Source organism: Haliotis rufescens, unplaced genomic scaffold, assembly GCF_023055435.1.
Source record: "Haliotis rufescens isolate VD_foot unplaced genomic scaffold, xgHalRufe1.0.p SCAF_5, whole genome shotgun sequence".
NCBI classification, from domain to species: domain Eukaryota; kingdom Metazoa; phylum Mollusca; class Gastropoda; order Lepetellida; family Haliotidae; genus Haliotis; species Haliotis rufescens.
In genome coordinates, this window is record NW_025964223.1 from 5,320,072 (window position 1) to 5,347,676 (window position 27,605).

The following is a 27,605-nucleotide window of genomic DNA, read 5'->3' on the forward strand; positions in this document are numbered from 1 at the left end:
TATCTCTGAAAATAGGAACTTAAAAAAATCCCCATTGTTAACAAAATAACATATATATTTTTCCAATTTGCCTGTAAGGGCACTTAATTTGGAATCCTAGATAAAACCCTAGCTTCAACCACTAGGCTACCCCATCACCTCAACGAGAACAAACGGCTAACAAAGACAAGCTTTCGGAAGGTCATAATTTTAAAAAATGTTTTGTATAGACTTCAGTGAGGCTGTTGTTTTTCTTTGTAAGACAAAAACAGATGGTGAAATTCAGAAACTGTTATTTCCAGGGGCTATTGAGACAAGCTTCTTTTCAAACCGTGGCCTCTTCTCAGCAACAAAAACAGTTGTTTATCCTAAGCAATACATAACATGTAAGGCCTGGATTCTGCTATGCAAATGCCGTGTACAATTAGCAATCAGTTTGTTACAAAGAGTGTAGTAGCACACCTCTGGGAAAATAAGCAAAACAGTCATGGAAAACTCCAACGATATATGGCATGTAACCAATACCTCTAACAATAGCCTGAAGATGGAAAACTGCATGCTTCATTTCAATAATGTTAGCCTCGTCAATCAGTTCCCTCCTGTGTTTACCTCCGTCTTGCTGGAGGGGAGGCGGAATTATGGCAGCCCTTGAGACTGCTCACAGGAAGGACAGGTTCAATAATCCTATTACAAAAAAGTTATTTATTTCTCTTGTCAGTGTTTATATTTTTACTCTTTCTTATTCTGATGTGCTGCTCAGCATGTATTGCTCAGATCTATATTACAACAGTAACAATTTAAAAGAATTTCTTTGCAAAAATGGCCATAAGGGTCCCATTTTAAACAATACATGTTACCCAGACTATATTGCCTGCATTTTTAGCATCAGGAGATTAGTTTGGCATTTGATAAACTTGTTGAATATTGCTGCACTCCTTTTTAAATGCTGTTCTTCATACTCACTTACAAATATTTTGACCTAGCTCTGTGGCTTTCATCACTTCCACTTGCAAATCGCAATCACAGTATTTGTCTTTATATTTTCTAAACTAGAAACATTTCTGACTTCGAAAGATGCAAATTTCGAGAACCCATTGTATGATGATCTAATCATGAGATCTATCCTGTTGACCAAGTCGTCTAAGGCGCCTCAATTCACTGTTGCAGGGTTGTGTTACTTTGGCACACCAAAAACACATGATCGTGGGTTCCATTCCCGGTTCAGCCTGGGTTCAGCTTGGTTTTTCGCACCATACCCGTATCACTTCAGGCTTTCCTCCCACATCAAGCTGACATGCCGTGATATAACTGGAACACTATTAACAACAGCTTTAAACCCAACTCACTCACTCACTCTCAAGATATGGACTAATATCAGATCATATTAGACCAAACGTAATTTTACTTGTCTCGGCTAAAGACCAGTGTTTAAAGTCTGGGAGGAAAAGGGATATTAGAATCTGTACACTGATGTAATTATTGGTTTTTGTATTCAGTTTGACATGCATCTTTGTAACAATGCTTTTATTGAATTGACACAATCAGACACCAAGATCATTGTGTGTATTTTGTATGCAGCTATGTTCAGCAGTTGGGAATGGTATTGATCTGAAGCAGTAAAACATATGGCACAGGTGTCAGCTCGGTAGTTGTAGTCGTATGTACCAACAGGTGTTCACGTGTTGCCAGTGCAGCTGATGGAAAGAGGAGGAGGCTTGCCCATAGCATGACTCCGAGCTGGCTACTGGTCAGCACGGTCGACTCGTTTGTTCTCTCTGTCTGCAAAAGGAACTCCAATTAAGGCATATTTCAGGTATGTGATTTCTCCTGCTGACATTCATAATATTTCCTATAAAATATTGTATTGAGTACATATGCATTATGAATTCAGTAGTTGTATTGATAACATTTGGGTTGCCATATTTTCGATTTTCCTGCCATGCAATCGGATGGGCTTCCTGAAAATATTATTAGTTCTAACCCTGAAGATTGTCTAAATAGCTCAGTTTCATTTGAGTGAGTGAGTTGGGTTTTAAAGCTGCAGCTGCTTAATGTGAGAAGAAAGCCCAAAGTCGTAGATGTTTTCCACTTTGGGGAAACCCACGAGCAAGGATATGGTGCTGACAAACCTTGGGGCAAACTGGGATTTGAATTCACAATCATAGGTTTTCTGGCATTCCCAACGGATGTGTCTATTTTCAGCGAATTACAGCGCTTTAGATGACCAGGCACCCCGGGTGTTGGTTTGTCAGCACCATACTCCTGGGTTCCACCAATGTTGTAGTCTCTAGGACCTGCATCACATCGGGCTTTCCTTCTACATGAAACTAAATGGCTGTTGTCGAACTGAAATGTGTCTTGCTTAAAGCTGATGAAAACAGACTCATTCCCTTAGGCCAGATCTTTTGTATAACTTGGTTTATGGATGTTTAAGGAAAAATCCTGGTCAGTTGGTGTGAAATAAATATTTTAATTTTGTTTTACAACAAATAGTAATATTTTTCTTTTTGTGCAGTGATAGTTGTGCTTGTCCCATTGGTCTTGCATATTAAATTATTTTGTGTACAACCTTTATGGTGAACACTCAAATTGGCATTCAGCCACTGAATTTTAATGCTTTTCAGACTGTTGTGTTCCACTTTTCACTTCGAAGTGTCATTCAAATATGTAAAACAGCTGCAACAATTGTCTCGGCTTACTGAAACGTTTGTAGATCCACCCGGTATTGTAAGGGATTATGGAGAAGAGTGAGTGAGTGAGTATGCTTTTATGCCGCTTTTAGCAATATTCCAGCAATATCACGGCAGGGGACACCAGAAATGGGCTTCACACAATGTACCCATGTTGGGAATCGAACCCGGGTCTTCGGTGTGACGAGCAAACGCTTTAACCACGAGGCTACCCGTCCGCCCCTTATGGAGAAGAATCTGTTTAGATATGCATGTGATCTGTAGAATAGCTGCAGCCCATGCAGTCTGTGCCAAAATCATCTACAAGCCCAAACTTATCTCATTTTCAGTAGATATAAGTGTTAGTATATGGACTACATGTATGATTACCTGAGCTTGCTCTGAAATAAATGTTTACTAGACTCAAGCTTCGGACTAATCTTGGTAGTTGCAGACTGCACATACACATAGAATCTAATGCACAGTATCTTAGGGCGCCCAGGTAGCCTAGTGGTTAAAGCGTTTGCTCGTCATGCCGAAGACCTGGATTCGATTCCCGACATAGGTACAATGTGTGAAGCCCATTTCTGGTGTCCCCCACCGTGATATTGCTGGAATATTGCTAAAAGTGGCGTAAAACCATACTCACTCACTCACTCACTCACTCACTCACTCACAGTATCTTATTGTTGAGAGCAATATGAATTAAATCAGATGGATACAATTTAAACAGTTCACAATTTGGAAGTCTACTTCTTGTACTGATGACAGGTACTTTTGATCATTATTCAGTGAAGTGCTGACACCTGTACTTCAATTATGTTGGCACACAAATTTCCATTAATATTTTAGATATATGCATGTGGTGCCATGAGAGTTGTTATGTGGTGCCTGGCACAGATACAAAGAGACAATGTATCAATACCCATGAAGATCCAGGTCAGGTCTGTCCTTCAGGTGGTCAGGCTCGCTGACTTGGTTGATGCATGTCATCGTATCCCAATTCAGTAGATCAGTGCTCATGATGTCATTCACTGGAATGTCCATTCAGGATTTAATTATTTATAAACCTTTGTCATATTGCTGGAATATTTCTGAGTGCAGTGTTAACCAACATTCAAACATATAAACAAACATGTGTCAGTAGCGAGATGTATGGGATTTTACAAGCTGAATGTTAGTAGTGTAATAATACGGTGACACAGCATTGTATCGTGATACTAGGCCCACCATACAATACATCGATTTACAACTCCTGTATCACAATATATAGGAGTTCTTACATTGCAAGTTATAGTGGTGTACAACACATGAATAATAACAGAAATTGTGAATCAACCAGCTTAAGCAGATTCTCTTGTATTTCCTGGTTGGCTATAAAAAGCATAACATTCTCAGTGCCCCGGCTCCAGCTTGGTATATATAACAAATATAAGATACCTTATTTCCATTGGGTTCATTATTCGTTATTTGTATTTCGAATAATGTAAAAAAAGCCTGCACCTGGTTCATTATTCAGACTTGGTATATATAACAAATATAAGAAACCTTATTTCCAGTGGGTTCGTTATTTGTTATTCGAAAAACGAAATAACGAAAAACAAGCCAGCACAGGGTTCGTTATTCAAAGGCTGTATATTAAACAACTACAGTAATGTCATCAAATACACTGAAACTCATTTAATATATGACAACGTCCAAAAGCTGTTTAGTTATTTAGTACTTTTGAATAACGAAAAACAAACCAGCACCGGGTTTGTTATTCAGTTTATGTCCAACAATTCTATTGAATATAAGATAGTCTATATCTCAACAACTGTTAAGCTATTCAGTACTTTTGAGAAAAGAAAACTAACCAGCACTGGGTTCGTTATTCAGTTCATGTCTAAGAAAATAAAAAAATAAATGGAATAAAAAATCTGCTCCTGTTTTCATTTATGTACTTATTTACAAGTATCTGTATACAAGTGAATCTGTACTTTACTCAGACAGTGTCATCCCAAATGTAACATTTGTTACATTTAACTACTTTCTAAATGGCATTGTGTGTTCCTAGTTTTCGGCTATGGGATCCGTACCAATTTACACTTGTCAGAGGGTTACACAAAGTACATGATCCAGACTACCAGTTATCGGATTTCCATTTTTGTGGAAGCCTCGGTGGCTGAGTGGGTTAGATCGCTGATTTTGTGTGCTGGCGATTAGGTGCCTCACTCTGGCAGTGTGGGTTCGAATCCGGAATGGGACTCAACCTAAAAAGGTACGAGAATCTGTACTTTATTAAGAAAGTGTTTTCACAAATATAACATTTGTTAAATTGATTCATCAATAAACTGCCAAAAAGAATCCGACTGAATAGTGTTATTGATAAAAGATGAATGGTGCTGTTTAGATTCCAGTTGCTGGACAGCACTAAGTAACTAAAAACCTGCTTGAACATAGATTAGACTACCTCACATTTGTCAATTTGTTGGACATCAACTGAAAACTAAAATGCTGCAGTTTAGTTTTTCGTTATTCAAAAGTACTGAAAAACTAAACAGCTTTTGGATGATGATGTAAGACGAACCTGCTGTCATACATTAAAAGGGTTTCGGTGTATTTGACCACATTACTGTATTTGTTTAATATACAGCCTTTGAATAACGAAACCAGTGCTGGCTTGTTTTTCGTTATTAGAAAAACGAATAACGAACCCGCTGCTAACTTCAGGCCCCTCAATAAATGTTATATCATGATAACTTATACGAATCATGTTGCACCCCTTAAGTATCCGAATATGTGTTGTATCGTAATCCCACTGTATCGTTACACCTCTACTGAATGTACCCCACAGGATTGAAGGTCCAGGGGCATTCTCGAACATTCACCTCATACAATCCTGTAAACTATTGACATATGTAATGAAATTTTATCATTATAAGTTCTTTCAGTGAAATATTAGTGTGTGACAGTTAGATCTAACTTGAGACTTGCCATTGGACTCAAACCATGAACAGGTTCAGCTGTGACACAACAAGTGAGGTTGCATCACATATTACATCTGTACACCCTGACCTGCTGACTGATACGGGTATATATATCACAAGACAGTGATGGCCAGTCAGATAAGCTATATTCTTTAACTAGTAATGAAAAAGTGAATTATTTCTATTCTAAAAACACTACCAAAAAATATTTTTTAGTTATTTCAGAAAGGTATTACTGGAAAGTTGTATGAGTCTCAATACATGTTATCGTTTCCAATTTGTCTCAAATGGCGCCTGAAATTATTAAATTAGTAGTTCCCACACGTCAGTGTAAACTGCTTGAAGTGCTGAAAGCATTTTGTAGAATGGGTCCCTGTCTGATCATGCAATTATATGGAATACAATTTGAGGAATGTTTAAAGGTTTAACTAACCTGAGCATAGAGAGCTTCACTAATTGCATAATGTTTCCAGTGTACAGAAATTATGTTTTCATTAGTTGTTAATTTCAGCAATAAAGATGCAATATTTTCATCTCATATTGTAGATTAAGTACCATTTGTGATGTTGGGAACAAACGGAATGTACGTCACATGTTAACGGGGTACATTGAAAATAATGGAATGGCTTTCAGTCAATCAGAATCAAACATTCATGTTTAAGATGAAAGACATTTAGCAACCCTCCTGAAGATGCTGAAACCTTATGCAAAGCATAAAGGTTTCATGTGACATGCTCTCACAGAGTTTCTTATGCGTGAATCATCACTTTGATGCTCGGAATGTGTGTTCTACATGACAATATCATATGTCAACAATTTCTGTTATTATCTATGTGTTGTACAGCGCTATAACTTGCAATGTAAGAACTCTTATATATTGTGATACAGGAGTTGTAAATCGATGTATTGTATCGTGGGCCTAGTATCACGATACAATACTGTGTCACCGTATCATTACACTGCTAACATTCAGCTACAACTGACATATGTTTGTTTATATGTTTGAATGTTGGTTAACACTGCACTCTGAAATATTCCAGCAATATGACAAAGGTTTATAAATAATTAAATCTTGAACGGACAATCCAGTGAATGACATCATGAGCATTGATCTACTGAAGTGGGATTATAACGATGACATGCATCAACCAAGTCAGCGAGCCAGACCACCCACTCCTGTTAGTCACCTCTTACAACAAGCATGGGTTGCTGAAAACCATTTCTAACCTGGAACCTCATGGGTCTTGTCTGTTAAAATTCCTTAACATGCTGAACCACAGATGCATGAATCCTTTCTATTGTATAGTCACTGCAGTTTGGCATGGGTTGATCTATAAGCCAAACAATTTAAGTGTCACACAAACCTTTTGAAATATTTATTTTTCTGTCTTTAAATGAAAGTTAATACTCACTTTGTGACATCAATGGGATTACAAAATGGATTTCACACAGTTGTGTAACATTTGATATTAACATGATGAAATCCTAATTCCTGCAGAATTTACACTGACAAGTGTAATATTTCTTATTCTGCTATGTATGTCCTGCTGGGCATGTGTGTGTGCATGCCCTGGATTAAGGAAAGTTCAGAGGCCTGGTTTTGATAGAACTGCCACATCTTGGCATGAAGCTTTCCAGATAGATCCAGAAGCTTACACTGAATGCAGGTTTCAGCTCAACTGGCTATAGTAATTGCCATAAAATGTAAAGGTCATGACTCGATGGTGTCTGCAAGACAATTAGTGAAGGTTTGGATGAAGTCTGTTCTGGGCCATTGAGAGTTGGTAAGAGGCTTAAATCTCTCAGTGGTACACTTCTAATTGGCCAATTGTACTTGCTGAATGCATTATCACATTTAGGCGGAAACGGCAAGGGAATATTTGAAATGTATGATTTACCTTTGAAGATATCAGTCTCCTTGCTATTGTGATTTAATTTTCAATTCCAAAGAATTGATATATATATATATAATTGCTTCCTTTTTCATGATCACCTCGAAAAAAGGCTGGACCAAAGAATTTGTGAGAAAAGTTGACTTCATCTGAATTTTCTAATTTTGGTTCATTTTTTGTTGTCAAATAAAGTAAATGTTTAAACAGTGTTTCACTATTAAAATGCCTTTAAAATGATTTGTTTCTTCTTAATGAAGATGAAGGTATATATGCTTTATTACTGATGAAAAGTAATGATATAATTTCTAAAAAGCTAGTCCTTTAATACTGATCGACTGGACATGTATAGTTAAACATTAATTGCTCTTATCACCTATTTACCATTGACTGTCAAGTCTAATGACTAATCTATACATTTCCCCAGTGAAATATCTTACTGGCAGGATATAAACTCTAACACAATCTAGATAAAGGTAAGATACCATGGACAGAGGAAGCCAGGTGCTTGAGCAGCTGCTTTCCACATCCCTGTGGTGGAGCACCTTGTTGCTTCCGACAGCAGATAGCCTGTGAACCATGTGTGAACTTGGTACTGGAAGGCCATGCATATCAAGTACTGGCCTCAAGTAGTCCTGGGCTGTGACTGGAATATATATATATGTATCATGTACTGGCCTCAAGTAGTCCTGGGCTGTGACTGTGGAATATATATATATGTATCATGTACTGGCCTCAAGTAGTCCTGGGCTGTGACTGTGGAATATATATATATATATATATCATGTTCTGGCCTCAAGTAGTCCTGGGCTGTGACTGTGGAATATATATATATACCTGGTATAGATATAGATATATATATATATACATTGTAGATAGATAGATGATATAGATAGATAGATAGATAGATAGATAGATAGATAGATAGAGATATATAAATAGATATATATTTCTATATAGATAGATACAGATATATATATAGATAGATATATAGATGTTATTATTACATATTCATATTATTTCATGTAAATATATATTTACTAAATGCCTAGCCAAGTCTAGATCAAACAAAACCAAGTCCAGTTTTCTTGAAACAGCGGAAGAGGAATTATCTTTTTTGATGAAACAAATTACCATTATTTTAAAGATTTGTTTACATGGACTATTAAAGTGTTAGTCTGGGCTTCAGGTTGAGTGCAGAGATGTAGCAGTTCAGCAGAAAGGAGTATTTGCCAACTTTTTGTATTGTAATAAATATTGATACAATGATGTCATAAATGCCACAAGATATTTCCACCACACACTGGATAAGTTGTTTGTAGTGAGTGAGTTGATGCTGTTTGATGCCAGTCAACAATGATCATGCCATATCGCAGCTGCCTGTACTTAGTTAAGTCTGGACCAGACAAACCAGAAGTCACAGAGCCTGACCACTCACTCCATTTGAGTTGTCTCCTCTTGCAACAAACATACATGCAGTCAGGTTACTGAGTACTAATTCTGTTGCAGGATTCCCACGGGATAGTTTCCTTATAGTTGTACAATACCTAAATATATAAAATGGAAATAATTGTAATGTCACTACACTTTTGGCACCGTCAAGAGACAGATAAAGTTTTTGTATGAATGTTAACCATAAGTTTATGTTTGCCAACTCTTCACAAATAAAGGAGCAAAAGATTTAGGGAGGTAATTATCAATCAATGATGGAAATGAAACTTATTACAAATATGGTTGGAGATAACTACAATCAATGCTTGACATTTTACAACAACAGAATGGAGGTGAGCTGGGGTTAATTGCTAATCAATGACTGACATAAGACAAAATGGGAGTGGGTGGGTCTGTTTATGATCAATGAGTGACTGAGGAGAGGACTGCCATCAGTGATAAACAAGTCTGTCTTCTTTCACCTATTGAAGTGCATCTGAAATAGCTTGTATTAATGGAGGTCAATGTGGGAACAACTGGAAAGTTTTTACATTTTTTAATAAGAAAAGATTTTTCATTTCTCATAAAAATCATCTGCTCAACATTGTAGCTCACCTGACTTGAAAGTCACGATATCTTTTGTGCTGCACATTGTTGTTAACTGACATCTGACATCTCTGAAACAACAAGACCTGTTGAGTTGAAAATTTGCATGAATTATCCCAGCTATCACAAAAAATGGACAGAATTCTGATCCAACTTGTAACATGGCCACCAAGGTTTCAATATTGAAAATGTCATTTTTGCCTTATTATTCAGCCATTTCGGCATGTATCATGATGACATTTGATATGCTGCAAATATGTGGTAGTTGGAATAACACATAGTATGTTTTTTTGTTTTTTTTTATACATTTTATTTCACCTTTTCCCTGTTACATGAGGAGGATGGCCATCCAGGGCAATGGTCACCCTCACATTCTGAAGACAATGTATGTATACATTTGGGGAAAATTAAATACAAGTATTGGAAATGGTGCCAAGGTGATTTTTAAGAAATATAACTAAACATACACACAGTCAAGCATTCAAAATACTATTCAAACACTGATCCTGGCAAGAAACAAATATGAGAAAGAGATACATATGTTATTGCTGTTCTGCTTCTTCAAACAATATGTGATAAAAGATCCATGATTTATAAAATGTTGCTACATTACCATTTGTAAAGGCTATATTCTTCTCAATTTTGTATCTCAGACAAACATCTTTTTGAAATATTGCGAAGCAAATATTTGTTTTTTTGAATCGACAGAAATATATAAAAGATTTAGCTATTAAAATAAGATATCAAAAACTTTGTCAGTAACAATATTTTCTTTAACACCAAATAATACAAGTTCAGCACTTAATTTCATATGATGTATATGGTTACATTTATTTAGTTTCATCATAACATTTGCAAAAAGAACAAAGCGTGGTATCAGAAATATTCATTTTAAACAACAAAGAATTGGTTGCAAGTATTATATGTATGTTTAGATACTGAAACCAATGCAACATAGTATGTTTTTTGACATATGTTGTTATCAACATTTGACCGTCAAGTTCCCAATTGTCTAGCTGTATTGCATTATCAACATCTTCTCTGAAATTACAAGACCTATGAAGCTGAGACTTCTGCATCAATGATCCCAGCAATGGTGTCTCTAAAACTGATCACAGATTTCTGATGTGACTTTAAATATGGCTGCCATTATTTCTTCATAATTCAGGTGTGCTTCAGACCTGTGTGGCTCTGTTTTTATGTACAAAATCAGTTTTGAAAGAGAACACCTTTAAAGTGTTTTTGTTTTTTGGCATTGTTTTGACCACGGATCTTGATGTTTTGGAAGACAATGTTCAATTCTGCATTTAAAACAAGAAGCCTAACCTAGTTATTGTTAAAGTCAGATTTTCATATTGATAACAGATTTCTGTTACTGTGCAGCCTCTCTCCCATTCTGAAAATATAAAGAGTTACTGACAAGTAATTTCTATCATGAGGAATTGGGGCTCGATTTAACTACATAAAACATGCACCTGTGCAACCTATTTTTGAAAAACATATTACCTAATGTTACAGACTGCAATAAGTAGTCATGCTATATGGAAATGATAGAATAGGTCTTCAGCAACCCATGCTTGCCGTAAAAAGCGACTATGCTTGTCGTAAGAGGCGACTAACGGGATTGGGTGGTCAGGCTCGTTGACTTGGTCCCAATTACTATCAATCACAGGATTGTCTGGTCCAGACTTGATCATTTACAGACCGCCGTCATATAGCTGGAATATTGCTGAGTGCAGCGTTAAACAACAATCCAACCAAACAACCAATATGGAAATGGACAAATACATACATGTATCCATATGTTTGTGGATTAATAAAACTACACTAGAACATGGATACAATGAACTACAAGGGACCAGAGAAATCAGTTCGCTATATACGTTGTTCGTTATATATGTGTTTCCGCTCTGGAAACATCCGTCAACTTGGCTAAAACAAAACAATACACATACACGTTTATACATGTTTCCTTCCGCCTCTACATGATTCAGTTAAAAAGTATAAACATTTTGATGCAATAGTCGGAAGAAATTGTATCTGAAATTATTACTATATCAGAATAATATTATTGAATGATTAGCTGATAATGTTTTTGACCTGGGGAAGAAATTGTGTAATTGTAAAACTTAAGTTTATTAAAAATGTAAGTAAATTTTGGGAGCCATGCTTCAGGGCATTGACTTGTATTTGCAGTGTTTTACAGACAAGATAAGTCCAATTACATGGACAGGTAAGATTAACAAGTTTAACAAGGTTGAATCATCACAAGTGATCGCCGCTGATTGCGTACAGCCAATTGACAGTGACACTTGACACTGAGTGAGATTTCTCAGTTCACAGTACACGTCGCTAATTAGTGGTATTTGGGCATGTCGGGGATCAGACATAAGTTCGCTATATACGTTAGTTTGCTTTAGAGAGTTTGTTATGTCGGTAAATTTTATATGATAATATAAAGGAGATAAATCAGGGATTTTTTAACAGTTTGTTGTATTTGTTTGTTTGCTCTCTCTATGTTCATTATATCCGTGTTCTGCTGTAGTAATTGAAACAATTGTTTATGCAAAATGAGGTCGGTGAAGTGCTACTCCAGAAGTGTATGGGAACAAGCATGGTAACACAAGTCATGATTGCACATGCACATGCCCTATGAAAATCTGTGCTAAGTGGTTTATTTTGTGAGAAGGCTTATTTGGTCAGCATGGCACAGTCTCTTCTTTGTTGTGTTCGTGAGCCCCATGATGTATCAAGCCATGCTGTATTGTGCTCATGATCTATCCAGCTTTGTTTTGCAATCAAGAAGCTCAATTACTGTCTCACTAACCACCAATCCTCATTAGGTGACAGGGAAACTGGAATTTCATTGATGAATTGATATCCGAATTGTATTTTTGGTATCATTAAGTATATTAATAGACATACATCATTGCCTTGCATGCAAGGAAGTCATCAAGTAAGCAGCTCTTAGTTCGGACATGACTCAGCTAGGTCTGAAATATCAGGCGTACATCCCATCATGGTATAAAGTCATTGTGTAAATAGTTCTTTGTTTGATGCAGAGACCATTCCACTCAGGTTTATCTTTGCTTTTTGTTCTCTATGAGGGAAAGAAGGAAGTATTGTAAGACATTTCCAACGATGGAATCAGTCTTTATGAAATCTTAAAAGCATGGATCTGTTTCAGGTAATGTTTCAGTCTTGCTATGGCATCGTTACAGTTCATGTAACTGTAACTTCCTGTCTTGTTTTCAGTAGTATACTGTGTGCTGTACGAAAGCTGTTTCCAGCAAAATACAAGGTGTCCTTATAGAAAAATATCTGATTAGCTGGCAGGAGCTTTTATGGAACAGTAATGTTCATGCTGGTATAAGCAAACTCCATACATATAAGATTTTTAAAGATTGTTTTTGCTGTGGAAACTATGTCAAGACCTGTATGCCCCGGAGTAGCCATTCTGCCTTGGCAAAATTCAGATGTGGTATTGTACCTTTAAGAATCGACAGGCAGATATATCAATTTAAAGGTTGAAGACAGAGTGTGCTTTAGCTGTAATGATCATACTGAAGATGAAAAATATGTTTTATTCCAATGTTCATCATACGATGATCTAGGATCTACATTATTTACGAGTATAACAGCTGAAACTTTATAAACCTGTCAAACAATGAGAAATTGTGTGTCCGTTTTAAACATGAGGTATATTTCACTGCCAAAACCTGCTTCTTAATATTACAACGCAGAAAGCTACTGTTATATGGGTGAAACATTTTTATCTGTATATATCATCTAGTTTTGTATCGTCTCTCATAACTTTATATAATGGCGTTGTATTATTATTTTTATGTATAAACTCCTATGGTATGCATGTTTTTTATTATGTACAGCGGGGAGACGAAAATAAAATATATGTCTGTCTCCCTGTCAATATGACATAACTGACAGAATTTGACTGGGAAAGTTAGGGAAGTTTTACAAGTGCTGAGTAGTGATTGCAATTATTGCAAACTATAATTCCACTAAACCTAAACTGTATCATGCTCAGTAACCTTGCTAGTAATGTATTTCGCAAATGATACACATATTGATTGTATACCATTCAACAGGATAGTCATCACGATAAAGTTTGTTTATGCTTGGATTCAAACAAGGATCTTGTGCTGTGTGTCTGTAAACTATATATACTGAACTGAAAAAAAAACGTCACCCCAAGTGACATTGCATTAAAAGTTGTCATTTAAATATCTGGGTAATTTTTGTCAAAGTTTCTAAAATTTAACATTACTGTGTCCGGAAAAATGAAATTTGATGATAAAAAAAGCAAGCAGATGACAATAAAACCGATCGCCCAAACGCATCACGGCAATGGCCATGGTAACCCGATGCATGTGAGTTCTGTGCAAATTGAAACGCACATGCGTTGTCACATCCATCATGGGTGACGTTTCTTTTGCAGTTCACTATATAAAATACAAAATCAGATTCCATTGGGCATAAAAGGCAAAATTGTGGTGAATTGTGGTGTAGGATCACTGGAAATCAGTGATGACGCCAGGTGTTTTTGAAAAGGGTAAGCAGATCCTTCTCTACCGGTAGCACCCACCACTCACACAATCTGCATTGAAAATGAAATGTTTGTTTGTTGTCTAATGCCGCACAGCAGTACTTCTGCCATACAACAGCGGTCTGTAAACAATCAAGTCTTGACCAGACAATCCCGTGACTCACCTTTGAAACCATTGTCCAGCATCATAGGAGGAAACAGTAGCAAGTAAGAAATGTGATGGTTAATGTGGAATTAAACACCTTGCTCTAAAGATATGATCCAATGTATAATACATACAGGAGGGTATAAATTCATGATACACCCGGATTCTTGGTCTGTCAGTACTCGGACCATCCTCATCGGTTTCACCAAAGTGGTAAACATCACATCTCTGTATCACTTTAGGCTTTCCGCCCATATTAATTGAAATACTTTCAAAAAGGGGCTTTAAACCAAACTTACTCACTTTAATAGTGAAATCCCAGTTGGGTTTAGGAGGGAGCTCGGGGGATATGTGATCTCCTCAAGACTACTGACTCTTTTTTATTTAATGCTTTGATAATTACGGTGTTTATTTTCATTACAGCCATTAAGCCTGCTCATAATATCAAGTTCTCACAAGTATTCTATATTCAGAATGTCATAACACTAACACATACACATTGAACATTCTACTGCATGTATTTCAAGTGGTCTCATGTTTACAAATGTCAAAGTCACCCAGTGGAAATTTCCATTGAGTCAAGGAACTTCCAAGCAGACAGCATGAAAGTAAATTCATTTAATGAAATGAGATCACATTTCGTTATTCAGTTGTCGACCTGCCTATGTAAATGTAATATTGTAGATGCAACAAGAATCTCATATATGCCCCTCTTGTCACCTTGGTGAAACCGGGGTTAATGGCAGCTCATTTAGCTTAATGGTTCTGCGTTCGAAGGCACAGCAATTGTCACAGACAAATTGAGAGAGAGGGATGGGGATTAATTGTCAAAATCATATTCCCTGATGTTTTTTCTGCTATCTCCTCTGGCTGAGAGTTAATTCCAGGTTCTGCTAGCAAGCTAATAAAGTGTCACCGTGGAAGAGACTGATCCAATAAGCACAGTGAAATGGTTCTTCAGAGGGCCACTAAAGAGCAGCGAGGCAGGATGGACCCTGTTTTTATGTCCTTTGTAGTACATGTTTCAACACTGGCCTGTCTGTTCTCCAACACTTGTCTTGTCTCTGTATCATCAAGGACCAAAATACAATTTGCAAAACAAGAGGTAGTTTTTTTGCTCTGTTTTATCCTTTCGCTGATTGAAGACAGTTCTCTTACATGTTGTTTTTCTTTCTAAGCCACTTGTGTTTTCATGTATCTTTTGAGTAACAGTATGGCTGAAAACTTAAACGTTTTGATGTTTTTTTTAAAATGGCAGTAATCATCATTAAGTTAAAATAAACAGCTTGGTGATAGATGAATAGTAAAGGTGACCGAGTCATATAGGTCACTTAGGTAGAAATGTCATTTTAAATCCACATTAATTGGTACATCTGGCTATGTTAAACATGATGTGATTTCCTTTCACATAAGTATTAAACCTCTACGCCGGAGAATAACCATCGATAATCCAACGATAATCCAACAGTTCCACTGGGTGTAAAACACAAAATAGCAGTGAAAATTAAATAAGTGGATCACTTGAAATCAGTGTTGACACCAGGTGTTTAAGCAAAAAGTGTTACTATGTCCTGCGCTAATAAATGTTTTAATGGGGTCTCTTTGTATTAAATTAGGAAATTAATATTATGTAAGTTCAGAGTTGCAGTTGTTATTGAGTATTCGAAGCCTGTGAATTTCACCGCATTAGTCAAGGTTTTCAATGTTAATATTTCTGTTCTTTGCGTACATATTGAAAGGCCCAGAAGATTTCAGTGATTAGAATCCCGTATTCAACCAATCAGGTTGCAGCACACACTCCCATATGTTTAACAAGTTTTACCTTGTTAGTTGAAGCAAAGTTATAAACTAGAGCAAGATGTAGTCCCCAAACTAAAGTGAGTATATGGTTAACTTTAAATTCTATATAGAAACCTTGGAGTATTAAGGAATCCTCAAGTCTCAGAGACCTGAAAAGGGTATAAGTCTAGGCTGCTCTACTTAACCTTTAAGAGGATGAGTGAGTGAGTGAGTGAGTGAATCTTGTTTTACACTCCTTTTAGCAATATTCCAGCAATATCATGGTGGGGACACCAGAAATGGGCCTCAAATATTGTACCCATGTGTGTAATCAAACCTGGGCCTTCGTAATGAACGGCAAACACTTTAACCACTAGGCTACCCCTCCACCCCAGATTGAGAATAAGATGTGAGTGATTCTTTTATTAAATATATGCTCTTGTCTTTCATATTTTGCTAAAGGCATCAATAAATATATACAGGCAGTGAATGTTGTCTTGCTTGCTAGATAAGAAACACCGTCAGACCCAACACTGTTTCCTGAAGACCTGTGCCTGTGTACCTAGCCAATCATTACGCACAGCATTCGCTAATTCCAATATGCATCATAGTCTAGCCTCTATTTGCTCTATTAATGCAATAATCGACATCTCCATGTCATTGTATAGAATGACTAATGTACGCGGTACAGTATTGACCTTACAGTTATTGAGTGAGGTGATCAATTAAACTTTCTGCTCTTGGTACACATTGCGGATGGCAGGTAGGGAGCACGTTCTGCATCGTCACTGTAACTAGATTATGCATTATGAAGACACGGAAGGGGAAATTGTTGATTACTAAAGGGGTATTTTTTTATTTTGACATCAATCTCATTAGAACGACTGGTACAAATGATTTGGTGTGAACGTTACTAAGTAGGTGCAGATGTGATTATTATGTATCATAACTATGACGAGCTCTGGGAATATTATCAATTTTGAATGACTCTACTTTCACTGATACCTGTGCATACTTAGAAGAGCTTTGGACATTTGTGCGTGTATGCATTTTGTACAGATTCCATTAAGCTCCATTCTCTCTAGTCACATGCTTTTACAGAAGCACCACACATTTTTTATTTTTTCCCCTTTGATCATTAAAACATAATCTATTTTAGATTTAAAGATGCAACATGTCATCATGCAACTGATAGATTGACTTGATTTTTCAGAATGGGGACTTATTATCACACATAAAAAATGTTGCCCTCAAGCATTCTGAAAGGAAGATAGATGAAACACTGGATTGTGCATGCATTTCATAACTGCATATTCCATTCCTTTTACTATCACATACTTTCATCTTTCAGTGTGATCCTTTTTATTTAAATGTATAACCTTTGAAATATCCTGAATTTTGGAAATGAGCTTAAAATGAAAAAAATATGGGTTGTTGTTTTAGCTTGATCTGATGATATTTGTGATAATTTTCTTCAGACAGCAAGCATTTGTTGTATAGTGTTGTTACAAGGAAGGTGAAAAAGTCAAACCCTAGATTTCCCCTTTGGTATTTTTGCTTTGTAATCCCAGGATAGCTTACCTAACGTGCACACTGAAAGAAATAGCTACACTGGACATTCCGCACAAGTGAAAGATCACAGAGGGTCCATCCTGCAAGTGGCTTTGTCTGCAGTCGTTCTGTTTCCTTGACTTGACTAGAGCATATGTATACGAGAAGGTGCCAATGTGGGGCTGAAGTCTTTGATCGTGTTTGCCATACATTCATCCCCATTCTTTGTCCTTCTGACTCTAGAATCCACAGGTTTTTCACAATTCCGGCCCAAAGCGTGAGATTAATGGATTAATTATAGGGCTCGAGGGCTTGTTAGAAGTCAATAGCTAACAAGAAGGTGAGATTGTTCAGAGGCTCTGAGTAAATTAGCTTACAAGCATTGGCTGTATAACGGTCTGTATTTACCTGCGTAACCTCATTTAGGGTCAGCCTGGCTATGAGTGTGGACGTGAGTCGGAGGACCAGATGTAGAGTGGAGATAAGACTTCTGTAACACTGTGGGAATGACTTCCACAAGCATAATTTGGGCTGATCTCCTTTAAGACCTCGCAGGACAGCCTTCATCATTGCAGTGGGATTGATCAGAAATTTGGTATTCACGTCATGATAAGCTGATACAGTGAGTAGACGCTTCTTTCACTTGAAATTTGTCTTTCGCTGTGGTAGTGGTAGATGTTTACTTAAGTGATGGTGGGATTGTCCTTCTATCACAATGGTGAATGTTTTGTCACAGCACTTGAGCTGCTTCTTTTTGGTTGAAAATCATGGCTTCAGTGTAAAGAATTCTTGAGCATGAAAAGCAAAGACGGGGTGATTTTTCTGGTGATAATATTAATAGCATGCTTTTTATTTCACATTGAATTATCAGCGAAGACATATTAGTGTTTGCTTTGTGAAAATACTCCTCACTTTTTATTAATAGGAGAGATCCTCTTAGCCCTGAATCCTATCCTGATGCATTATAATTAATGGTACTGTAGCCATAAGTTGTGATGTGCCTTGTGATCATATGGTTCTTGAATATATAGGAACTCTCTCCACTCTCTTGCTGGTTGAGGTTGGAGATGAGAAACACAAAAAATATGGATGGCTTTACATGAGTTTTGATTTCAAAAGTAAACATTGATCATCGTTTGATTTGACCTAAAGCACCTGGCAGATCCCAATGTTATCACTGTTATTGATCCTTCTTCTAATAAAGAACTTGAAAATATATCATTTTCAACTTTAACTGATCCTTGCAAGATGTGAACTAAATAGAATATTATTATTGTTTGGTTATCAAGAGAAATGCTATGGATATTTCAAAAGGGCATTATTTCCCGAATAAACAAAATCGTAATGTGCATTATGATAATTAATAGGTTACGTGTATGATTTTAGAATAGCTATGATACAACAGACAAAGTCATGACAAAGTCATTACAGCCATTTTCATTTCAAATCCAACGAAAGAGTACAGTTGAAGTTAACAGATAGCATAATATGGTACACTGCGTTAGCAGTTGATAACAAGATATGGAACACTGTGTTAGCAGCTGATATAGTGTGATATGGAACACTGTGTTAGCAGTCGATATAGCGTGATATGGAACACTGTGTTAGTAGTTGATATAGTGTGATATGGAACACTGTGTCAGTAATTGACATGGTGTGATATGGAACACTGTTAGCTGTCGATATAGCATGATTTGGAACACTGTGTTAGCAGTTGATATAGCATCATCTTGTACACTGTTATAGCAGGTGATATAGCGGGATATAGTACATTGTGATAGAAGTTTGATAAATCATATGTTTTTTACAAATTTAAGTTCTTCCTCTTTATGTGTGATCCAAGTTCCAGGAAATCCTTAGCAGGAAATTCCAATTAAGTCATATTCAAATGTGATAGGTTATGTTAACCAAAAAGACTGTAAAAGGTTCCAAGCATTGTTAGATGAGTTGGTGCTGTACATAAAAGAGCACTGTTATGTATCACCATGACTGATGTTACTGTACTGGACAATTATCTTCACTACATGAGCGAGCAGTGTTTTGTTTCTCATTATAAGATGATTTAACAAGGATGGAGAACGAAGATACCTTCATACAAGGTTTATAAGCAACTGCTGTAACTGTCTCATCACTTTACAACATGTGTAAGCAAACTAACCACACTTGACACAGTATGTCATGAGTACCACTAAATCTAGAGGTCAGTTTCATTGTTTAGTTTGAGAGTGTTATGTATGTCATTGTTGCCAGCATGTGCAGTGACACTGCAATAAATAAATTCAATATGTCCATATTATGATGTGTCACATTATTAATGCAAACAAGAACTTTCCTTTTTTGCATCAATTCCTTGATTTACAGTACATTATATGTAGTTTCAGTCTCATGTACAATATCAACATTGCATATACAACACAACCATGTGTTCTCATGTTTGGTCTGTGGTATCAGTGGATGCAGCACCAGATCATACCAAGACCTGTGACTACCATATGGACGTGATATATAATCTGAACACCTTATAGGCATGTTAGAAATTAACATTATGTTGCATGGCATGACACTAAGGCAAAAGCTAGATGTATCCAAAGCATTTTCAGATTGTAGAAAGTCCCAGTTTGTGCGGATTTTATATATTCTTAATACTGGTGTTAAGTGTTAAATTAAAATCATAATTCTTGCTGCTGACCGAAACTTCTTGTTTTTCAAATGCATAACAAATATTTTTTTCACGCTATATTTATGTTAAATTTTGTCTATAAGTAACATGTTGACAAAATAAAGTGCCAAGCAACTTATATAACCAAATTAATTGCTAATGTACCTCATTATAATCTTCAGGTCATATGATGTACTTCAAGTAGGTTATGATAAGATTTTGTAAATAGACCATTACAGAGGGGGAACATTATGCATCATATTTTCTTATCAGTTTCTTGTTGACCTTTCAAATATTTAACTTGCCAGGTTGCACCATTATGAGTGTTACAGATGTGAATGTGCAAGACCATTACAATGTGTGCATTGACGGAGGACTGGCGTATTTTATTGACAATGAGTACCATGCACACATGCACACATGTTTAACAGTCTTGCACGTTGGGGATGTTTGCATTATATACAAGGCGGACAGTTTGATTATGAACTTAGAAACATGACATTCTGAATGTCAATTTAAATGCACCCTGATTTGCAATGCAAATGACCTAGTTTTATTGAAATCAAGGCCTAAAAGCACAAACACTTGGACAAATTGCCTACACATCTCGATGAATGTCACCAACACTATGTCACCATTAGGATACAGGGTATGCTGTATGAATAAAAAAGACATGTTTTTTAGTGCAGGGTATCCAAATAGAAATTGATAAAAGATAAGATATTTTATTAGTGTGTCACTCTGAAATTAATACATTACCACAGAAATTTAATTAACCATCTGACCATTAAGGCCAACAACACAATGATATCAATGAAAATACAGAAAGGGCACTCAGTGTGCTAAAATATAAAAAAATATTTGCAGATATAGACAAATAATATTACAATAACCTTAATTAAGTAGTTCACTGGTTGTATCCGAAGCAATTGCTTGATTAATCATCCATGTAAGTGCACTCAATGTGGTGACGACGGTAGTTCATTGCGTGCTATGTCAATGAGGCATCTTACCTTTCATTACTGTAGTTAATTAGAGGTGTGCAGTATTACTGGTGTACCCCGATTTGAAATGCTAATGATTATGTATCACAATACATATGGAATTGAAATTATAAACATCAGAAATGAGCAACTGATTCTTGTGTGTATTACATATGCTTTGTGACCATAGCAACAGTTGTCAAGTTGTCAAACGTATGTGAAGGAAGTCTGATGTATTGGTCCCTTTCTACTCAGGTTCATAACATTTAACTACAGATGAAAGAATGCATGCAATGCATTGTGGTATGTATTGCAAAACATGACTCATTATCACAAAGGTCAGGCCAATGCCCATCACTAATGTAACACACATTAAAAAGTACTGAGTATGATCAATAGCAAACTGTCAACCTTCAAGAAGACAATTTATGTAACTGAAAAATAATTTTGTTTATCTGAGTGAGGGAGTGAGTTGGGTTTAACGCGGCTTTTAACAGTATTACAGTAATATCGCGGCGTGTCAACTTAATGTGGGAGGGAAGCCCGAAGTGATGCAGGTCTCCGACGTTTACCACTTTGATGAAACCCACAAGCACGGGTATGGTGCTGACCAACACAGAAACATAATTGGGCCGAACCTGGATTCAAACCCACAATCATAGGTTTCTGGAGTGCCCAAGGGATGCAATCTGCGCAGTGAATCGCAGCCTTAGACGACTGGGCCACCCGTGCCCCCTTTGCTTATCTGATGAGTACATGTGTGGCCCAGACTAAAATTTAGTCCCAGAAGTAAAGTTATCTTAAACGTAGAGTGGGAATTGTATATCATACAATAAAAACACTGCTGCGAGAATAAACCATGAGGTGCTCACTACGAGTTGTTTGTTTCTTATATGAGATATGAACCCCATGTACAACCTCCTTAAGGACAGAGCTACAGAAAAGCACCTTATTTGCGTAAAATACCCCCACAAATATTTAAAACCCAATTAACTTGCATACAGAACCACATAAATAAAATAAATAAATAAATAAATAAATAAACTTCAAATGTATAAAAACAGCTCGCGTAAATACCTAATGAAGCTTTTCCAGCATGCATTCTAAGAGGCTAATTTCCTAAACACAATTACGAGCTAATTTACTTTCCGAGTCAAGCCTATATATTTAAAACAGTTATGTACATCTAAAACATAATTTCATTTTTTTAAATCTTAAAATGTTTACTAATTTTTGGAAAAAACCAATAGAGTGATGAATTTATGAGTGAAAAGATATGGGTTACCCAATGAAAAATGTAATAACCCAATTAAAATAGAAACCCTTGAGTAAAAACTCAATTGCTCAAAAAGTTTTCTGGATCTCTGTTAAGGATGATGATAAAATGTACATGCTTTAAAAACATTTACCCGTATTTAAATAATGATGACTCCCTCAATAGAATCCGACCTCAGCAATGTTGGACAAGTCCATTTTATGCACAGGTTGGTATTTCCCGCATATTCTCACAATCCGCACGTCGTTTACCTGTACCTTTTCTCCCAATACCGGTTGTCATAGGTCTCCTGCTTTTGGATGCAATCGTTCTGCCATCGCGTATAACTGTTGCCCAGATACATCTATAGGGAACAACGCACTAGACACTCCCTTCTCAGAAATAATGTTGTCGTATATATGACATCATCAAGTGTTCGAATCTGCAGAAATGACATCATGATAGAACAATGTTTTATCGTGAAATAAACCATGCTTCATTCTTCATTGTTTTTTGCAATTTATCATGTAGCTATCATATACTTATAAATATAGCACTACATATATCAATATATCATGAAAAATATATATCTACAAAATATAAAAATATAATCCAAAAGGAGCCCAAAAGAATGTTTAATTTCAGGTCTAGACTTGCCAAATTATTCTAGACTTGAGTTGGTCACCTTTTTTTAATTTACTATCGAGGGTCTAGGAGACAAACTATATGTGCCCAAGTCATCTGAACACAGACTTACCTCCCTTTTGTAAGCCAGAATCCTGTGATCATTGGTTTGAATCCCAAGATCCCCATGACTAAAGGATAATATATTATAAAGGGTATTTTTTAATTTAAATTGCAAGACATCTCAAATTGTAGCGTGCTTGAACTGAGGATTTGAATAAGCATATCTGATTCCCTGCTTCACGACAGAGAGACATTTTATTCAGCATTTAAGGACGCATGGCCCATTGTACAGTCGACCTTTCAGTTTCAGTTTCATTTGTTAAGTCACTTGATATGTAGGATATACAAAAACTATCTGACAGAGAATATATGTTTCTGCAATATGTCTAGTGAACATATCACATCAGAGTTGTTGTATTTTATAAGACTGACCATTGACATCTTGTTTTTATGCATATTGTTAAACTTTGGATTATATTTTATTCTAAGATGTTCATCATACCTATCACATACTAAAGAAACATGCAATTCCTCTTCAATCTCCCGTAATTGGCAGTTTTTTACAGATTTTCATTTCAACTTCTTTTTCTTCATCTAAAGTTTACATTGAAATTGTGTAAGGACATCATCAATTTACATTAAGCTCTATTATGTCAATTTGTCATCTAACAGGCATATACTTGATATTGCAATGACAGGAAATGTGAAGAAGATACTATCATGCCATTTGGACTATAAATGTCCTATAACCTTTGTTTAAAAGAGAATAAGAACAAATTTGTATCCCCTACAACAAATATCTGATATTGGACCCCCAATTATCTATTACCTGTTGTTGTCAATGTTAATCTGCTGTTTATCCCAACATGTTATGCATATATACCTCTCTTCTCTTGGTTGTGGTCACTCCAGCTTGATAACGTTGGAAGAATCTACAACATAACGCTATATGTGATAAACCAGAAGTTGTTATCGATAAAATTATATATTTTTCTTATTTTTTTCTGACACCTAATTCATTTTACCATTGTCATCAAGAGCTTTCAGTAGTTTTTAACATTGGTATCTTTGCAACCCCATCCTCGGTAATTTTAACCAATATTTTGTCATTCGAAGTTGACTTAATATAAAAATTGGATAGTGACCATTTGCACCTTAAGTATTAGCTTTATTGGAAGCATATTTTCCAACTTTAGAGGAAGAAGAATGTATATTTTCCAGAGATCATTATGTTTTGCGCCCCATTGGGCACAATGTGTGAAGCCCATTTCCGGTGTCCCATACCATGATATTGCTGGAATATCTCTAAAGCGTTGTAAAGCCATACTCACTCACTCAGTGTGTAGATGCTCTTGTTGATATAATTTCATTTGAGAATGTTCTCAAGCTTGCTACAAATTGTTTGAAATTTGATCAACTAAATTAAGTTAAAAAATCCAGATGAGTTTCAGAGTCTATAGCTTTAGTTTGAAGCTTTGAAAAATCAAAATAGACATTTCAAGGTCAAATGAATATAACTGACATTAATATTTAAGGCTGATAGAAATATATTGTTGCCATGGATCTGTTAAAGTACTTTAAAGAGAATTCTGAGGTGTCATTTAAATATTGCTTAGTTTCTGAAAATATGTAATTTTGATGGAAACAAACAACTACATTTAAGGTAAGAAGGAGCCCCTGTGAGACAGCCTGTGACTTTAGTCACTAGCTGTAGCCCGAGTCTAGTAGAATTCTGTTCGGTCAAGTAAGCTCTGAAATGTTAGTCCATAGAAAATGACACTAAACTTGACTGTAATTGATGTTGAGAGCTAAATTCGGGCATAGTGTTTGGCAAAGACTGGGGAGATTGGAGATTCAGAACCTGAGCCTGTGAGAATCTAGGCATGCTTCCTTTAGGGCTATAATATTACAGTAAGGAAAATAATATGGTTCATGGACTGTGAAACAGACTAAGGTGTCATGTGCAAGATACTCTTGGATGAAACCATTGGGTTTATTGTCTTTGTTTCTCATACATTCCAAGTCAAATGATCTGAAAAGTAATAAGGCAGTGACATAGCTGTGCTCAGGTGTTACATTTTGTTATTGCTTGGTTTGCGGATCGGCTGACTCCAAAAGCTAGGAATGTGGGAACTGGGGTAATTATTCCACTGCTGACCCAGACAAGTGATACATGCTTAATCACCTCTAGATGTTTTGCTCAAAGAGATGTGTGCAAATAGCATTTTCTATTACTTCGGTGCATCACCTCTTTACATCACAAGCAAGCACCTGCCAAATAAACCTAAAGCTTTCACATATTGCTTTACACATAAGTATGGAGACAAAATTATTTCCTAGAATTGGATGTTTGCAGAATCTTCCTTAGGTCAACTGCGTTTAAGGACCTCCATTCACAACTGGCTCTACGACAAGGGCAGGACGGTCTCACTCTTTCCAGGAACGCTTGTCACTATAAATTGCGATGATTTGTAAACGTATAGGTCTATTGGAATTTGTCTCTCCATTTTGTTTCCTTACATTTAACAGAAACACAGGTTCAAGAACACAAAAGTCTTTGAAGTTTTTATTAATTATCATAATCATCATACTATTATGCTTGAAGAAGTCTTGAATTCATCTTTGTGATAAGTGACACCCTTTGAGTTGTCGATTTCTTTAAAAATCACCAGTCTGCCTCATCATTTCATTGGTAGACCAAAGATAAGCAGAATAGGAGAAAAAAGTTGAGATATCGTCTCTCGTCTTTCTTTTGTTACATCGCCCTACAGGCATCTGCTTACAGTTCAAAACATTTACCTTTCCCCTCTTGAACTCAGAGAACACAACAGGTTGACCTCTTCACATGACCAGGCTTCAATTTCTGGAAACACAAACATTGTGATTCATTGTCTGGTAATCAGATTTCATATTTTTTTAATTAGAAATTTTGGTCATTGAATACATTGAATTGTAATGTAGTCGTTTAACAAATATGGAAATACATGAATCTTGTGCAGAATTGTGTACACTGACTATTCTGGACTGATCTGGAAAACGTCAAGCTGGATAATGATGATGATGGTGAGTGAGTATGGTTTAATGCCGCTTTCAGCAAAATTCCAGCAATATCATGGTAGGGGGACACCAGAAATGGGTTTTACATGATGATGATTATGATGATGATGATGATGATGATGATGATGATGGACATTTGATCGCACCATATCCACCCACAAATGTATGCCCACAGTGCTACATAGAAAACACATGTAGAAAGAGAATTAAGCAAAATCAAGCTTGAACAGATGAGTTTTCAGAACAGCTTTGATGTAGATGTAGTTTGAGATGAAGACTGCTTGATGACCAAAGGTGTGGATTCTGAAAATGTTCTGTATCCTGGATATGTGAAGGTTGGAGAAGTGGGATCTAACTACATACTAGTGAGTAGCTCAGTGGTTAAAGCGTTTTCTTGTCACGCTGAAGGCCAGGGTTCGATTCCCCACATGGGTAGAATGTGTGAAGCCCATTACAGGTGTCCCCCACGCGAAATTGCAGGAATATTCCTAAAAGAGATGTAAAACCATACTCACCCACTCACTCCCTCACACCTTAATGTTCAGTCCAGTCAATCAAACAATAGTGAAAATTTATTACAAATACTTTTTCTTATTCTTACTATTAATATGACTTTTCAGCACAGTACATGTCTGATGTAAAAGTTTAATTGATATTGTACTCAATATAACATACCTATACTTCACTCAATCTCTCAGCCATTCTGATAGATGATGAGTTAATTTATGTGAGGCTGCAATCAACAGTATACGTAGACTAAACTGCTACACTGAGCGTTACTCTGTGAAAGAAGGGTGAGCAGACTGCTTTTGATATGGGTAGACATTCGGGGATGGTTACATCACCATTTAGCTGGCATGAAGGCTCATTGTGAGTGATCAAAGTAAGCTTATGGCAATGTTAACTGCCTCATTCACTCTGCCGAATCTGGGGCTGTCTGACGAAATTAACATTAACACACACTGGCAGGTTCATGCTGTGAAATGTGCCCAGGTGAATCTTGTAAAGAGGAAAATGCTTTGGCTTAGATGCTACTCCTAGCTGCTTTAAAAATGTAAACTATGTTACATGAAAACATGTTTTAATCTAATTAAGAACTTCCTTTGGTAAAAGTATTCTGGTTCCTGCTCATATCTAACCCATTCAAAGTTGTTGTTATAAAGACATTTTCATTATGCATCTCGTGATAGAAAGCACATTAGAAAGTCATCAACATAGAATGATTTCTGTGAATTTATTTTTATGCCGATAATGGATCCTTTTTAAAGATTTTATTAGTTATTGGGATACTCATAAAGCATCTACTTCACTTTTTTTATCACTTTCAAAGAAAAGAAAATGGAAAACAACTTAAGTGCAGGGGAAAAGTCCACTGCAAGGTT

General features: G+C 36.3%; 1 protein-coding gene across 7 annotated transcripts in view; it reads left to right on the forward strand.

Moving 5' to 3' along the window:
* LOC124133591 (arrestin domain-containing protein 2-like) overlaps window positions 1-27,605 on the forward strand; it is a 148,545-nt gene that overhangs the window by 46,323 nt on the left and 74,617 nt on the right. The window contains exon 1 of one of the 7 annotated variants that reach the window (XM_048383615.1): window positions 18,038-18,204. The exons of the other annotated variants lie outside the window; for them this stretch is intronic. The gene's annotated coding sequence lies outside the window, so the exon portion shown is untranslated. Of the gene's footprint in view, window positions 1-18,037; window positions 18,205-27,605 lie in introns of those variants that run through there. 7 annotated transcript variants of the gene reach the window in all.